The sequence below is a fragment of the Mytilus edulis genome, chromosome 8 (genome assembly GCF_963676685.1).
Source record: "Mytilus edulis chromosome 8, xbMytEdul2.2, whole genome shotgun sequence".
NCBI classification, from domain to species: domain Eukaryota; kingdom Metazoa; phylum Mollusca; class Bivalvia; order Mytilida; family Mytilidae; genus Mytilus; species Mytilus edulis.
Window position 1 is genome coordinate 46,026,466 of NC_092351.1, and position 13,647 is coordinate 46,040,112.

Consider the following 13,647-nt stretch of genomic DNA (forward strand, 5'->3'; position numbering starts at 1 on the left):
ACATAAACTTATTATAATAAGTAACAATTTGCATTAAGAAAAAATAAAACGGCGCTTTCTTCATGGCAATGTTTGAATTAATATTTTATTAGTCCAATTTTCCTATACAATTTTAGAAAGATAACGCCATACAAAAACTCCCCAAAATTAGGTATAAGGACATTGGGGTAGTTAATCTCCTTGCAAATTACCATACGTTTGGGAAGCACAACAACATTGACATTTTCTATTTCAAATTTGTAATTTGTAGATAAAATTATATTTGTGCATAAATCATTTCTGTCATATGTTATAAAATTATAGTCTTTAGACGAGGCTGTGCATGGTTGTAATTCGACCGCATACAAGATTTGGTGATATTTAGAAATTACACTGGCCTCTTTATTCTAGAAAGATGTGTATAAATGCTGAAAACCTTTTCAAAATCGCACATAGTTGCAGTTATAAGACAATAAGTCTTTATTACAAATGCATGATTTGTCATCAGAAAGTCAAATGTAAACATTGACAAATGTTTGACAATGTATATTACAGGTATGGCTATTTCGTCATTCAATAATATTGGATAATATTTAGAAGCTGGTGAAACTTTGCAAAATTTGGAATATTAAAAATACCACGAAAGTCTTAAAAACTTCCGAAAGATTTACTTGTATTCCTTATAAAGTCATATACTTGTCCTTGTGAAAAAAAAAATAGAGGGGAACCTGAACTAACTATTACCGTTTTTATGACTGGTACGAATTCCTGCTCGCACATCCAACAGCGATTATTTTGAGAAAGAAAATAATAAAATGAAAATGAATTAGTTCAATATCTAACTTCTACGCTTAGTTGTATATTATATAAAATAATGTTGATGTTTTTCACTTTCATATGATTGTTAATATCTGTTTTCAGTCTACTCCCACGCAACTGAACACACAGATACCAAAAATGTATTCATTATTTATTGTGGTTTTGTAATAGATAAGTCATGTGTCATTATCGGACGCAGTGTTATTTTAACTTCTGGTTTACTGCTGGTTCCCATGGAACCAAATAACTGAAAATCGTTATCTTCAATCATTATTTCATCACTCGTATCGCTAAACGTAGAAAATTGATATTTCAGTTTTTCATCCTGTTGCTTGTTACTTATAATATTGAACCAGGAATTGTCATGAGTTTCATTACCAACCGTCGTTACGCAAATACCAACACTGTTGCTTTTAAAATATGGCGATTTCCACACGATTGCAATGCGCCTTCTGTTGTTTTCTATAAGCCAAGAGACAATTCCACTTGATCCTGTCATGGTATAACCGTGCTTATGTACTATCTAAAAGTGAAACAAAATATTAATATAAATAAGAGAAATGTATATTAAATGAAAGTATTTTTCACGACAGCATTAATCGATAACCATGCTTTCTCATTAAAAACATTAAACTAGACGAGAAATTATTAAGTACACAATTGATTTATCGATTATTAAAGATTTTTTATATTTTTTCAAGATTTTAAAACTTACATCAGCACTATGTTCAATATGTACATAGAAAATTGCAAAAGGCAAGCTGCAAAAAGAGATACACTGTTTAATTACTGCTGTCATACTTTAAAAAAACAAAAATACTTCTTTTTAACGTTCTGTCACCAGAATAACTGATGATGTTTCCTCTAGATCAAATAATGTTTTCAAACTGAACAAAATAAAAATCATATATATATTTATTTATAGATCTACATATTTAAAATTAAAAACATATTAACACAGAAAAAACGTTTTGCTGTTAGTATAACTGACAGGCAGGGGAACGGCTTAAACAATTGCCTCATCGATTGGGTTTTGAGAATAATCTTGTTTATAAAGGTGTTCCTTTAGTTATTGTCGCCTTATTCCCGGCAGTGATGTATTGCTAACAATAATGTATAAACGTAATATTAAACAGAATGATTCTTTTAGAATGATTGGTGGCATGCTCTGAAATTGAGATATCAAAGAGTGTGGATTAAAGATAGAAAAACATAATTTTCTCTCATCAAAAACCATGAAAAGTTTTATGAATTCGGGAAGAGTTTTATAATGCATTGACAGTTTTACTTAATGTAAATCTGTGGGATATTGTATAGCATGTCTGCAAGATGTCTCATAACCGTTGATACCCTGCGTTGCATATATTGGTCTTCTTTGACTGTCCATGACGTTAAAATACTAAATCCCTGGGATGTGTTTTAGTTGATTTTAGTCTCTGATGCATGATTTTTTATTATTAATTGTTTTGGCTTTTAACGAGCTGTCAGTAACTGCAATTACTCTCAAATCGTTCTTACTTTTTAATTTGACCTGTTGATACTATTTGTAATGCTTTTTGTTATTTAATGTTAACTTATATCTGGTCTATATACCAGTTTTGATAAGTGTTTGGAATAACTATAAATTTTCACTTCGTCGTACTATGAACATCAAAATTATTTCCTTTCTCCTTTTATACTATATATGATACATCCCACCACCGGCACCTGTACTTGAAGAACACGAAGTTTTATCGAGCATCAATTTTATAGTTTAATTATTGATATTCACCCCATATTTACCTAGTTTTAGAATAGTTTAATTGTTATACAAGAAATTTCTTGGTGTTCTTAAACGTAAGGTTATACAGACAGAAGAAGAAGTATACTTATCTACAAAATGATATTTATTTACCTGTGTTTAATTTTGATATTACAAATGGCGTAATTGTTTTCAAAGCTGATGTTTTTCTAAAATTGTTCAGCATTTCACAGCGGTATAATATTTTTACTATAATTATTCATCCCTTATTTTTATTAACTTTGTATTTGAATCGTATCATAGATCTAATTTATTCATTCAGTGTATGTTCATTTGGTCACTACGTCATTTGATTAAGTTAAGCCATTCCAATTGATATTTTATAGTGTCTTTCTATGATGTGATGTTACTCTATTGTTTTAGATAAGGGTGAAGGTTTGGTACCATTAAAACGTTTAAACCCGCTACAATTGTTTGCACCTGTCCTAAGTCAGGAATCTGATGTTCAGTAGTTGTCGTTTGTTGATGTGGTTCATAAGTGTTTCTCTTTTCTCGTTTTTTTATATAGATTACACCGTTGGTTTTCCCGTTTGAATGGTTTTACACTAGAAAATTTTTGGGGCCCTTTATAACCTGTTGTTCGGTGTGAGCCAAGTCTCCGTGTTGAAGACCGTACCTTGACCCATAATGGTTTACTTTTATAAATTGTGACTCGGATGGAGAGCTGTCTCATTGGCACTCATACCACATCTTCCTATATCACATTGTTTGTGCCGTCGATCACCTGTGATTTGATATCAGTATTCAAATTCAATGATTGTACACATACATATACAACATTAGTACTAGTAAATTATATGTCTAATTCTATTTCTAGTTTTTTATTAAACAAAAAAAATGATTTCTTAACATTCTTTCAAAGGCTGTTTGAGGAAGCTCGCGTGAATCTACTAAAATAATAATAAAATATCTAAAAATAAATGAGAAAAAATGATCAAGAATTTTTAAAAACAAAATCATTATATTAATGCGGGAGGGGAAATAAGATGAGGAGGTATATATTTTGCTGGTGTAATTTTCATTGTCCCTTGTTGCAAGCAGTTCTATCACAAGGACAGTATCAACGTCATGGTTGTATATTTGTTTTGTATATTTAGTGTTGTTTATACTTAGAAATATTTTAAAATTCCTTAGGTTGCCGCCCCTGTCATGTCTGGCCTGAGCCAGATAGCTATAGGCACACCGATTGGGATATTCTTAGTTTTCATTGGTCTTTAAATTCATTATAACATTGTATAATGCTTGCTTTCAAACTGTACTGATTAGTGCGCCATTTTGAGTTTGAAGACGAAAGGCACGTCTAGTTCGTTAAATTATATTTGATGGCTTATAATTACTTTTGGCTTTGTTGCTAGTGTTATAATATACGATCTTGTACACATTCCCTTGTGATATCTAATTGATAAAATGGTCTGATGAAACTTTATGTCCAGCAATATGACAAATAAACATAGATTAGAACAAAGTAGTAGGGTAGGAGTGTTTTCTTCTGTCCTTTTGCAATATATAGTTTGACAGAAATTATAAAAGATATAGAGAATCTGCAGTGAGCATAATGATCAGGATGACAAACTGGTCCGAGACCACAATTGTCGTCCCTTGATTTTCCCTAGTGTCGGCAGTGGGTTACTTGCCATTAATTTTTATACCCCTTCCAAATTTATTTCTCCATGTTTAATACCTCAAATTGCAAGAAGGAGGGGGGGGGGTGAAATTACACTGTAAAAAGATTTTGGTTCAGAATTTTAAAGTAAAGTAGTGATTTGGTCCAGCTGAAAAAAAGGTTGAAAATTAGCACTTCGGAAGCTGTCAAAAGATTTCAAGACGCCCTAAACATAACATTGTCCATATTTTGAGTTAGAGCCGATGAAGTTTTGTATTATTTTGATTTAATTTGTCCCAAAAGTAGTACAGTACATTGTAAAAATTTCATTGAGAAAGCGCAGGTGGGATTTTTTTAATTTTCATTTATCTGCTAAAAGAAATGTACTACGAAATAATTGTGGTCTCGGACCTAAGAGGTGAAATCTGTAAATATGAAATCTTTACTATGGCAACTTCCCTAAATGATTTGATGGTGTCAACTTGTCAAATAGCATGAAACTAAAGGATTTAAACTTTTAGTTTTATAGATTTTTATGGTCAAAATAGGCATTTTATAGCTTTTTTAATATTGATGCATAAATGGCATCCTGACTTTCTATCTGACAGGTTTTCATGTGTCAATATTTGTGTTTCTGTGCCTTAATCTAGTTCTTTTACTTATTTATGAACTCTGAATCTACAGAAAAGAAGATTAGCTCAGATAATATATGCAAAATGTGTTGTTTAAATAACCCTTGTCTAACGCCCTGTTTAAATGAGCTCAAAAGTTGGAAGCTTGGTACATAAAATTTGAAGTCCATAATTATTAAGGACCTCACTAAATTTGTATCAAAAGCACTTTAAAATGTCTATTGTACCTGTTCCATTTCACATAATATCTCTCTTTTCTTCTGTAGGATAGCAAGTGGTTTAAATAGAAGCCTTTTGAGACTAAAATTGCATGCAAGTTTTTCACTAAAAAGGCAAAAATCTTTGTATCAGACCATACTGTCTGCAAGAAAAGTTAATTGCCAGAGTCATTTTGTGCTAATATATGTTGTATCATGTCACATGAGTATAGAAATGATAAAAAAGACACATTTTTTTTGTTTCTTATAGCCTCAATATGCATTTTTTAATGAAAATATGTGGCACGGCCTAATTGGACCCTAAATTTTTCCAGTCTTACTTGGTCTAAGACCCTTTTAAACTAATATAATATGTTATTTGTAACTTTTCTTTCCATTTAAAGTACATTCAATACATATGTAAGGATTATTTATAACCAAAAAGCTTCACAAATCTAAAATTGCTGGAAAATATTACATCTTCATGTAAGGCCCCCTTCATTGAAAAACCTCAATTTTTAGGCGCAGGCTCATATAAATTTGACTTTTGAATAATTATGCTAAGTCTGATAAATCAAATGAGTATTCTATTGCTTTGAGTACATGATAAATGATATATTAAGGCATTTAAAAAGTATTATTTTGCAATATTTTAATTTTTGAAGCCCCAAATGTTGATAGTTGAAATTTTTCAATTTTAACGTCAAAATTTAACACGCAACGATGAGTATAGAATTTAACATGTTGTCTATAATATATATCCTATTGTTATGAAATTTTGTAAGAGTGTTATAATTTATTAAGCTTTGGTCATACCAAGTTTTTTTTTAAATTGGTCAACTCTTTCTATACTATTAGGTCCGAGACCACAATTGTCGTCCCTTGATTTTCGTTGTTCACGAATATAGTCCCTAGTGTTGACAGTTGGTTACTTGCCATTAATGTTTATACCTCTTTCAAATTTATTTCTCCACGTTTAATACCTCAAATTGCAAGAGGGGGGGGGGGGGGGGGTGAAATTACACTGTAAAAAAATTTGGGTTCAGAATTTTAAAGGAAAGTAGTGATTTGGTCCAGCTGAAAAAGGTTGAAAATTAGTACTTCGGAAGCTGTCAAGAGATTTCAAGACGCCCTAAACATAAAATTGTCCATATTTTGAGTTAGAGCCGATGAAGTTTTGTATAATGTTGATATAATTTGTCCCAAAAGTAGTACAACACATTGTAAAAATTTCATTGAGAAAGCGCAGGTAGGATTTTTTTAATTTTCATATATCTTCTAAAAGAAATGCACTACGAAATAATTGTGGTATCGGATTAACTGTTTATACATGTCAGATGATAAAACCCCAATCATCTCCTTGTAGAAGGGATTCTTCTTGATTCATTATATTTCCTCATTTTTTTTTTAATTTGGCTAAAATTAAGTAGATAATGAGAAAGTATAAGAGTAGAAGTGATCAGCAGCAAAAGCAAGATCTACAATAAGTTGAATTATGTGGCTAGGCTAATTTTTATGAAAACCGATAGCCATGCATGCCAACCCCCAAAATAAATAGGTAACCATTACAAGAAATTGATTCAACAGTGGAAGACAATCATCAAATTTATGACAACATTCAATTAATCTCAGAAGAGCAAATAGACCGGAAAAAAGCATGAACATTAAGAAGCATCGGGTTGAAAACTAGATAATGATGACACTTTCTGATCACTATGTGATTTTTGGCGTTATAAGATAAATATGTTTACTAATTTCCAGCCAGGAATATCTTGTGCCGGTTGTACCTCGTGAATGATACAAAGCGGATTATAAAACTGCAACTTTGGGGGAGAATTCGACTGCTAATGGCTGCCAATGGCTGTGTCAGGACGCTCGCTGAAAAATATCGGATATTTTTCGTGATTGAATAATAGTTTTTCAAATCGTATACAAACAAGCCACGAATCAGGGATGGAAGTAAAAATTCTCAATGTAAATTTGAAGCTGGAGTTTTTGTATATTTTTTTGACATTAAACACAAGAAACATGCATGGGCTGACATATCATAACATCAGTTGTGAAATGGCAGATGATACATTTGTATATTTGTACTTGCAATTACAATAGAAGATCAACGAAACAGAACATGATAAATATTTACCATTGCATCTTTATGTCCAGGTCCTATTGAAACAGCAGGTGTTGATGTTGTACCCTGAATAAGTCTTCGTTTTTGGTTCGGTCAGATGATACTTTGTCCAGTTCGTGATTTCAATACCAACAACAATGCCATATCTTTTATTGGTCATTAATGTAGACAAGTTTGTTCCATGCAATGATTGGCCGAATCGTGTAGAGGCACTCATGGACTTCATCATGTGTGAATTCCAAGTGACTCGATCCTTATTTTTTTGTTCAGTGGAGTTGTTTCCTGTATGAGAGTGGAAGAAACAATGCTTGTCAATTTTGAGTATTATTATGCAAAACATTTAAAAACCTTTTAACTATATTGGGCGTGTAGGGTGTGTGAGTTTGCTCACTGAATGTTCTTTGAATTACAAATCATGGTAAACATCAGCCAGTTGGTATACAAGATTATATCCGTCTTCTGTCAAGACACATTAACTTCAAAACTATTTTACACAACTATTCATTTAACTCTCCAAAATATCTGTCTTTTAAAGTGTCTTATCCTGTTTTTATAAACAAAGGAACGTATATTGACCGAAATTTGCTTTATCTACTTTTATACAGTTAAAGTTGTAAGGGAATATTTACCCGTATTAGTTTCATCACCATTACTACTTGTAATGTCTGCCATACTGTCTTCATTTTTGAATCTATTCTGGCGACTATAAGAACTCATTGATGCTTTTTCACCGTTGACAACCTACAAATTTGGTTTATAAAATTGTATTACTGTTCATTTCTAAATTTATCACCCAAAGCGCATCATGCTTAAATGAAGAGTACGATCAATCATATAGCAACCCTCCAATTATGATAATTAACTATGAAATATCAAATTATATCAACCTATTCGTGTGTTTTCCTATGAACTTCTGTAACTTTGAATTCATTTACAAAACTTTAAATTTTTGAAATATTAAGGCTTTTCTACCTCAGGAATAGATTACCTTAGCTGTATTTGGCCCACCTTTTAGGAATTTATTGGTGTTATTCACTTCAACTTCGTACTTTATTTGGCCCTTTTAACTTTTGTTGATTGGAGCGTCACTGATGAGTCTTTTGTAGGCGAAACGCGCGTCTGGCGCAAATACACAATGTCAATCCTGGTATCTATCATCAGTTTATTTGTTATGAGAAGCAGGAACAATCAAAAATGTTGTATTTTACATTGTTTTATAAGAAAATAAAATATTATTTGGGAATGCCTTTCCATTGTTGTCTAGAAATTAAATTTACTAAACAGATTCCTAGGGAAAATGCATTTAATGTAATTATTAGAACGTAAGGGCGGATCTAAAATCGACTAAATTTTATCATATGACATATAGTCATTTCTTTATCATATTTAATTTTATTCAATTATTTTCAAATGTCAAGGATACTATCATGAGTATATTATCAATGGATTTATAATCAACTGTGTTCGGATAACACCAGATATTATTGTCATTCAAATGATTATAAATTGATTGTTGGGTTGAAGCTTGCTTAAATTCAAGTGGAAATAATGTGTGCATACTCAGGACGAAACTATTTTAATTTATATAAACGGCAAATCTGTTACAAGTCGGAAAATTTTGACTGCCTTTAAAAACATTGGTATGTTTGAAGAAATATCTATATGCAACAGGTCAAATTAAGAACTCACCAAAGCGTTGCTGCAAGGTTTCTTAAACGTGCAAAATGAGAGGCACTCTCTCTATACTAGGTATTATGTATTGAATTGAAGGTTGTAACTCTGATCGGACCTTTCTTCGAATTGATACATCACACACACGACAAACGGACGCCCGAAATTGGCAAATATTTTACCGCTGGTCGGAAGAAGACCGGCTTTACAATTCCTATACCCAAGTCATACTTGGGTTAGATTGTAATATGACAATGATTGAACTATACTTAAATAATGTTTATAAACAAATGATAAAGGACAAGAGGCTACTTGACATTAATATAAAAAAAAAATTGTTTTGCCAACCAATTTATCAATTTGCAGAAACTGGTTCTTTAAAGAATCTTTACCAAGCTCGCGCAGGACATTGCTTAAGACAACACGATATTCTGTTGTTTCCAAACGGTTGATATATCAATATTTGTTGTTGTGATTTCATGCGACTCCGTCAAGCGAAATTGAACCTAACAGTTTGACTTTCCTGTATTCATGAACATACCTGTAATCACAACGACAGATGCAAAAGTATCTGTGTTTTAGAATCCGTTATAACAATTACGTTTTTGCAACTTTGTGTATGGTATACCAATTGAATGTTTAATGCTGTGGCAATGGATTTAGCAATCGTGTACAGAATGTTTGTATCTGATGTACCAATTGCCTTTTCATTACTGTGCAATGAGTCTATCAATCGTGTATAGCAAATTAAATTTGTGTTTGTTGTATTGGCTCTTTGCTGCTGTAGCAATTGATCTAGCAATCGTGGACAGCAAACGTGTATCTGCTGTATCAGTTGCTTTTTTTTTTAAAGATGTAGCAACAGATCTAAAAATCGCGAACAGCCTATGTTTTCTATTGTACCAACTGGTGTATCAATACAATAGCGAAGGATCTAGTGATCGTGTACATCACATTTACGTCAACTGTTCTAATTGCCTTACTATAGCAATGGGCGACAGGGGTCACTAGTAAAACAGCTAGATGTAACAAACGAGAAAAGAGAATTTCAAATGCTAATTAGATATTTATTTTTGGCAATTCGTATCGTTACATGTTAATTCATTGTTGAATTATGATGAAAGTTGTTTGACAAATAAATCTTCAATTCAGCCAAAAAATGTTTAATATCATGTATAGAATTTACAACACATTTGATTTTTTCTCTTGCTTGATATGAAACAAGACAAAAGTTTTAACATATTGTCATATAAGTATCTTCTGAATATTTAAAACTCGTATTTACATAAAAATACATTAAAACATTTCATTTACTGAAAAATATATGTTCATAGCTTTTACCTACAGTTCATTCATAAAAAATAACAATTGTGATATAGCATTATCAGACCCGTCAAGGTGAACGATACATTAGATAAGACAATACTTATAATAATTATACTTCTTGATTTATCAAGTGCAAAAAAAAGAACAGGTCATAAATTGGACATTTAATGGTACAATGTAGTATGGGGCAGCTAATTTTCTGTTTACAGCCCCAGTTTAACCATAATGAACCTTCTCTAAAATACGAAATGCAGTAAAATTTTACAGAGTTAGTCCCTTCAAGCGCTCGAAACTTTTCCAAAACACTATAGTTGCATTGTTTTTTTTTTCTGTAATCAAAATAAACTCAAAAGTAAAATAACAAAAATACTAGACTCCGAAGAAAATTCAATACGGAAAGTCCCTAATCAAATGGCAAAATTAAAAGCCCAAACACATCAAACGAATGGATAACAACTGTCATATTTTTGACTTGGTACAGGCATTTTCTGATGTAGAAAATGTTGGATTATAGCTATTTTTACCTCTCACTTGTATGACAGTCGTATAAAATTACATTATATAGACAACAATTATATATGTGAACAGAACAAATAGAAATAATAGGTAAACATGTCAAAATTAGGGACAACAGCAGTCAACATTGAGTTATAATCTTAATTACTTTAAAAACATACGAATATGTCATTTTTATGAATCTGAAGCAAAAAAACATGCATTTTAGAGTCGGCAAACATTGACTAATAGATTAGAATTATGAACAAATATAGACAGAGTATACCAACGGGCTAAATATAAGAGAAAGGGCAATACAATATCTAAAGTTGAATAGTAGACGAAAAACAGTTTATAATGCACTACAAAGAAATCTAAAGACCGATAAACACAATTTGCAATACGAAGTTTTTCATGTGTTTATAAATACTTTTAATAAAAACAATGAAAACACCTTACCTGTGCCATGTGACAGAACTATTCGTAAGTGTTTGTAGAACACAATACAACATATGTTATTATATTTGTGCGCATGTTTGTTTACAAAGAATGAACTTTGTCCTATTGTATCTTAAATTATTTGACATTATTATAAACATTACGATAACTTTATAATCATTTAACCTAAATACAAAAGGTGTTTTTTTTTGCGTATACACATATTTATGAACAAATATCAGTAAGGTTTAGCTACCTAAACAATCAGGTATAATCCACAATTTTTTGTCGTAAAATAACCTGATCACTGTACTTCATCCGGAATAGGACAGTTGTTTTCCAGTCGTTCCGTTTTTTGATATACTCATGCGTTTATTTTTGTCAGTTTTTTTTGGGACTTCCTACATTTTTAACTCACCTTGGAGTTCAGTAATTTCGTTATCACATTTTTAAAATATGATTTAGTTTATTATCTGCTGGTTTTGTAATCATGCCCGATTCAACGGCATTGTTCTCATGAGATAAATCGATGCAAAATATTTTCATAATTTTGTTACAGCTTGCTGCACTATTTTTTACCATGGTAGTATTGACTTGACGATAAAACATATACGTTTTAAGTTTTTGTCTTGATTGGACAGAAAAGTCTTCTTTACATCTTAGAAAAGCTAATTTCCTTCTAAAAGCGTTCAAGTTGTCTCCCATTGTCAGTAATTTATCAAATCTGTGTACTACAGTATGACATTATCTTATCAAAACAAAACTTTCTTAATCATATTTAAGTGCGTTTTCGGTATTCATTTTGCAAACATGGTCGTTACAATTCGAATCTAGAATAATACGAGAAGTAAATGTATAAATAAATAAATAGATAAATAAATAGACAAAAAAAAACTAGAATGGATATTTAACAAAATGATTGAAGTCTTATTTGTTTCGACTTTTGAGATAACGAAGTGTACCGTCAAGTCATTGGAATTCAGATGTGTTGGCACATTTCTTGTCTTTAGAATCAATTCTTTTTTAGCATATTTCTTTTGTTGGTTTATATGGAGTTGGAAATAACATGCCTTGACTTTTAAATTGAATTTCCCGGATGTGATTAAGATGAGTATATGCGGTTTGTCGTTCTGTAGGCCGATTAGGTATATACTGCAATACCATGGTAACATCTCGTTTCATGCATCTTGGGTAAAGGCTTTTTATTTGCTAAAACAATGAAGCAATTCAAGAAGAGATTGACGTTTAGTTATTCGGGATGTATGAAATGCTCAATAACGGGAAGTAAAATGTCCATCCGCTTTTCCCAATAAACTAAGATTGCAGAACTTTCATTTTTTATTTATTGTTGATTTATTTTCATTCTAAATATGTATGAAATATTTTCCACAACAATCATCCAGTCATTTAATCTTTGAACATAAAGTATGAAGAAACCATTGAAAAATGTAATACTCTTAATAGTGGAAGAGATAATAAAAAAAAGATGTAGCAAATACCGAACTCCGACGTAAATTCAAAAAGTCAATCAAAACTGATAAAAATCAAACGTTATCAACCACCAAAAAAAGTGGGAAACAACTGTCATATAATGAATTATTAATCAACGTGAAAAACATGTTTCTTTATTTTCGTTGTCAGATAATTTATGATTTTCAATTTGCAATATGCGATTATGATTCACAAAATGAATTTAATATCGGTTTGATTTTTAACCCATCAAAGCTCTTTAACACGTAAAAAGGCTAGTCAATTAATAAAATATTTTAAAGTTGAAGATTTTTTCCAAATTAAAGAGTCACAATGCATTTCCGTCTGTCCGGAATAATTGGAAGCTTCTTCCGTTTTCCAAATAAACTTAGGTTAACACTTGTTTGCTGAGACAATTATCTCTTCTATTTTTAAGTTTGTTCAAAGAATGGAAACGATGTGGAATCATTTTTTTTAACAAATAAGTGTTTTTTCGTGAAACCTCCATGCTGATGTTGAAATTTGACAAGCAAACAAGACTTTTGAAAAACAAGTTTTGTGTTGAAATGATTAAATTGTGGTTGTCTATGAACTCACCGAAAATATGAACATCTCGAATAAAAATAAATCCTCGGGTATTCATATAGGTGTGTCTATAACTAAAGTGTACTTTCAAATATTAACTAGATGTGAGGTATTGAAGTCCTTGAAATATTGTTTTTAATATTTGTTTAATTGTTTAATGAGAACATTTGTATGTTCACTCTAGATATCGTTTGTTGTATGTGTAGGTACTGTTTAATTTACGTATTTACTAAACATTACAAGATTCCAGATGACAAAATAATTATTATCGCCACAACTGTTTATATTGCTGCTTTTCTCACCGATATGTCCATGCAATTTCCACACTCAAATGCAGTGAATCCCTCTCGCAATAAATAAAACGGATATCCGCTCAATCCTGTCTTTGTAAAAGAGAGTCGAACGATACCAAAGGAATTTAAACTCATAAATCGAAAATAAAATGACAACGCCATGGCTAAAAAAAGATAAAGATCAACAGACAAACAACACTACACAAA

The 13,647-nt window shown here is 31.2% G+C and overlaps 1 pseudogene; it reads right to left on the bottom strand.

Annotated features, from left to right (window-relative positions):
- Positions 1 to 765: 765 nt before the first annotated feature.
- LOC139484128 (tereporin-Ca1-like) lies at positions 766 to 11,122 on the bottom strand (annotated as a pseudogene).
- Positions 11,123 to 13,647: the final 2,525 nt, after the last annotated feature.